This window comes from Pantherophis guttatus, chromosome 1 (genome assembly GCF_059756535.1).
Source record: "Pantherophis guttatus breed Tessera chromosome 1, ASM5975653v1, whole genome shotgun sequence".
NCBI classification, from domain to species: domain Eukaryota; kingdom Metazoa; phylum Chordata; class Lepidosauria; order Squamata; family Colubridae; genus Pantherophis; species Pantherophis guttatus.
Window position 1 is genome coordinate 227,229,349 of NC_142063.1, and position 4,866 is coordinate 227,234,214.

General features: G+C 38.5%; 1 long non-coding RNA gene across 1 annotated transcript; it reads right to left on the reverse strand.

Annotated features, from left to right (window-relative positions):
• Positions 1-775: 775 nt before the first annotated feature.
• On the reverse strand, positions 776-4,631 carry LOC148116796 (uncharacterized). The gene is made up of 3 exons (XR_015733810.1): positions 4,553-4,631; positions 2,628-2,675; positions 776-808 (listed from the first exon to the last, which is right to left on the reverse strand). It is a non-coding gene; the product is annotated as an uncharacterized LOC148116796 (long non-coding RNA).
• Positions 4,632-4,866: the final 235 nt, after the last annotated feature.

Genomic DNA, 4,866 nt, shown 5'->3' on the forward strand with positions numbered 1-4,866 from the left:
CCTGAGATTTTAAAAGGAACGATCAAAGTACTCATTGCTACCAAGCCTGTAATTTGAAAAATTTTTTTAAAAAAAGTGCCAGCTTTTCCTCCACCACATCACAAATGGATTGTTCCAACATGGAGATAGCGCTACCTCCATGTAAAATGGATTCCTTTGCTTTGTTCTGCCCATGCAAACATGTGTGTGCCCACCAGCGTTGCACCCTGTATCATAACTACATCTCATCTGGTCTGTCCTTAGGATTTTCTTTCCTAATGAGCCCATCAACCATCAGATCCAAGCATTAAGGGCTTTTATTATCCTGGCTACATTTTCTTTTATTTTAACAACTTCTTATATCATGCTTAATGCAAAAGTCATGCAATATTGAGCAGTAACTGCTGTTAATTTCCTGCTATATATCATTTGCACTTTCGTTGAAAGGAGAGAGTAATTAACACGCCGTAATTATCATACTGATTGTCTTCTTTAGCTTATGAGAATAAAGTCATTGAAACCTTCACTGAACTTACAATAGTACATTTTATTGTTTTCCTTAATAGTACCCAGAGATATTCCCAAGCTTACATTTTTGCTGAAAACCGGTGTGATCTAGCACTAACAGGTTCCCTAAATGATTCAATTTGGAACAGAGTAATGTAAGATTTTATAGTGTCTATTAAAAAAAAAAGAGGGTGGTGAGGTGTTTTTTTTGCATCAGTACAATGCTATCTTTTTTGGTAAACAGAACTGCAGTCGTACTATTATCCCAAAGCAAATAACATTCTGTTGTATTTCACTCTGATAGTTTTTCGTTTTCCGTTTCCTGAAAGTACAAGTGAGAAAACACATTCAGCTGTGAATATGCTGAAAAGAAATAATTATCTTTTTTTTATTATTATTTCAAAGAATGTTTTTAGGGAACAAATATTCTATAGAGAAGAACTGCTTTCTGTAACTGAAAAGTTTTAACTAATCAAAACATTAGGATATTACTGCATTGCAGGCATGCAGCCAATGTATATAGCAACAAAATACCCACGAAAATATGTCACTGTAATGAACTATTCTGGAATAAAGTTTGAGATGTCCAAGGACTGGGGAAAAGGTTACTCAAAAGTTAATGACAGCTATCTGCATGATTGGTCATTTTGCATTTGAAATGTATAGTAAGGACTTGTTTAAATCAAAAAGAAAACGGAGACAAAAGGGGAAATGTATTTCAACTCTCAAAAGCATCAATTGCATGTGCAAAAGTGTATTTTTCATAGGCTTAGACAAAACCAGAGCAACTAATTAACAGATTATTTTTTTAAAAAAAAACCAGATATCTGATTCATGCTTAATGAATCTTGCAAGTTATTAATTGAATATTGGATAACAAAATTCCCAACAATTTTATAAAATAGAGAAATAGTTCTCTGACTGAATCTTTTGATGTGAGAGGATGAATTTTTTTTCCTAATGAAGGATCCTAAACAACAGAATGTGTTTTAAAATATAAATAATTTCAATTCTAATCCTTTCATCTTTTATTTCTCCAGAAATTATCCCTTGAAAAATATAGTTTAATCTTGGAGGAATGCTTAACTAAAAACTACTACAAATGCACTTCTTGTCTTAAATTAATCATTATTTTAGAAAGATTATGTCTTACTGGCACTGTGACTTCCACAGGAGGGGAAAAAAAGATTTCTCCATGACATCCCTAACATATTAAGTATGACCTTGCTAAGTAATTGTACAATATTGAAATCTTGAGAGAAATTAAGCATATATCACCTTCCTCAGGAAAAGCCCAACTGACAATGAATTATCTAATAGTGCAGATTATAAGATATACATTTTTCTGCAAGAATTTAGAACTAGAGGAATCAAGCTGGCATTGGGTTCAACCTAAAGAATCAAAGAAACCTCAGAGCCTCTAACGATGACATGATAAATAAGAAATCCCACTTGTGACTACATGACTGTAACTTTGTTGCTTGTATCCTTGCGATTTATATTGATATTGATTGTTTCCTGGTATGATTTGATTGCTTATTGTACCGTATGACTGTCACTGGGTGTTATGCCTTCTGATTCTTGTTGAGTATATCTTGTCTTTTTATGTACACTGAAAGCATATGCACCAAAGACAAATTCCTTGTGTGTCCAATCACGGTTGGCCAATAAAGAATTCTATAAAGAATTCTATTCTATTAGAAGATGGTACATAATGGCTATATTTGCACAACATGGCATGGGGCTGGGATATTTGAGAGACTGCCTCACCCCAATTACATCTATCTGTCCCATTAGTCCAGCAGAAAGGGCATGTTGTAGCTTTTGTCTACAAAAGGGGTGTCATCCACTCTCCTCCTCCACCCAGGAGGAGAGTGGTTTTGGCCACAATGTCTGCCTTTTACAATATCATCATTCCCCCTGAGGTGAGATTGTCCCCAATCCTGTGGTCTTCTGAAAAAAAATTGAAGACATGGTTTTTACATCTAGCCTGGGGATTCATTAATGTTGCTGGAGATCCTATTAAATACTTTCATGTCTAGGAAATGTATGATGATGCTCTCCTGCAGATTATGTTCCTGTGGTGTAATAGTTTTATTATTTAATGATTTGAAGAGGGTTGAGGATTGGTTTGGTATTACCTTTTGGGGTTTTAATTGTGTAAGCCCCCGCAGTCATTCTCCCACAGTCTGAGAAAGAAAGAAAAAATGGAAGAGAAAAATTGATGACCACTGCAAAAACAAGGGACAGATGAAAACTGGCTTTTCTACCCTAAGAAAAAGGCCAAGCAGCCTGTTACAAAGGGTGAAATATGCCCCCAAAACTTTAAACATTGATTTTATATGCAGGCCTTGCTCTTGAAACTCACAGCCTTGGATTTATTTTGTTTCGGCTTTATAACTTTTTTTTTTCAAGAAAGATTACTTACCAGAATTTTTTAGATTCATGTGAGCTTGCTTGATTAATTTCTAATCCTGTTTACTAGTTAAAGTCATCATAGATAGACTGAGTGAAGGTTCCCACCCTCATTTTCTCAATGACCGTGAGATATGGGACGAAAACATAAAATAAGCAAAAGAGTGGGGAGGGGAAATCGGCATTTCTACAATGGCTCCATTTGTGTGGGACTTTGCATCTGTTCCTTGCAATCAGATAAGTGACTTAATTTTCTATTAACTCTCTCATCCAAGTGTAAATAGAAACAAATAATTAAGAAAATTAGATGAGACGGGAAGCGCTCTGGACTAACTGGGTTCACACAACATAGTAGAACCCATCCCTTTGAGCCAGGTAAATATGTCAAGCCTAATGTCAGTTAAGTTTATTCTCATAACCTATTTAACCCTTTCAACCATTAATCCAGCCAAATCTCCTTGAAGATGGTTCTTGACAGCCTTAATTCATGTTAATTGAATCAGAAGTCTTCACTGAGGGATTCTAGAGCCAGACCCATTTTGGAATGGATATGATATTTTGGAAGGTGTGATATTTCATGGACCTTGCACTTGGAAAATACAGACATGTTTTTATAACATTACAACCTTTCTTTATTTATATGTGGGAAGCAATGACCATGAAAGGTTAAGATGGTGACTGGACATGACTGGACTGGGCTGGGCCGGGCCGGGCCAGGCCAGGCCAGGCCAGGCCAGGCCAGCCCAGCCTAGGCTAGGCCAGGCCAGGCTAGGCTACGCTAGGCTAGGACAGGACAGGACAGGACAGGACAGGACAGGACAGGACAGGACAGGACAATGTGAAAACTGATGGTACTTTAAGCCCTGGTTCTGTCTGTCTCTCTCATGCATACACACACATGCACACACACACATACACACACACCTTCACTTTAATTTGCACTGGTTCCCTTTCTTCCTGCTACTCCCATTTCCCCAATCATGACCAACTATTGCTGATCCCAGCCAGCATATTTCCCCACCCCAGCATAGCTAGAGGGAACAGAAGATAACACTGGAAAGGCCCCAACCTCTTCTCTCAATATTTTAATTCTCTGCTTGTCATCCCCAGACAACCCAATAAAAGGATTATGTCAGTGGTGGGTTCCTCCCGGTTCCGCCCGGCTCTGCCAAGCCGGTAGCGGTGACAATATGACATCACCAAATTGGTTCTGCCCCCCCCTGTCCCCGCCCTCCCATCCCCATCCCCCCTGTCCCACCCACCCACCCTCCGGATTATTCTTACCTTTTATTTGGCCCCACCCCCAATCTATTGCTGATGGCTAGAGGGAAAAAAACTGTTTAAACTCTTGCCGCGGGGCTTCAAAGGGCCGCCCTACTGATCAGTGTTAAAAGAAAACAAATGAGTAGACTGGTGCCTGCAAAAATACATGAGTAGACCAGTGCCTGCAAAAATACATAAATAGATCAGTGCCTGCAAAAATAAATGGGTAGATCGATACTGTCTGGTAGACCAGTACCTCTGCTAAATCCAAAAAATTGTCACATGACCATCAAGACACGCCCACAAAATAAGACACGCCCACAGAACCGGTAATAAAAAAATTTAGAACCCACCTCTGGATTATGTACTCCTTGGAAGGAAAACTAACCTTTTAATGAAAGAGAGCAACAGGAAAATGCCCAAACCCTGAAGGACTCATCTGTGTTACTCATCACAGTTTTCAGATGTTCCTATTCAAAAGAGACAGAATTTAGAAAGATCAGAGAACATAATACAAAAGCAGAGTAAATGTGTCAAGATTCCTTTCCCTAAAACCTCTCAGCTGAAGATTTTCTGGGAAATGAAGATAGAACTGTCACTCACTTTCTCTATCCCCCTTTCTCCCCTCAATATTGCCAACCATTGTTCAAGAGTGGCAGTTTTGATTAGGAGGATCTTTGCACAGCTCCAGCTTGGATTCTA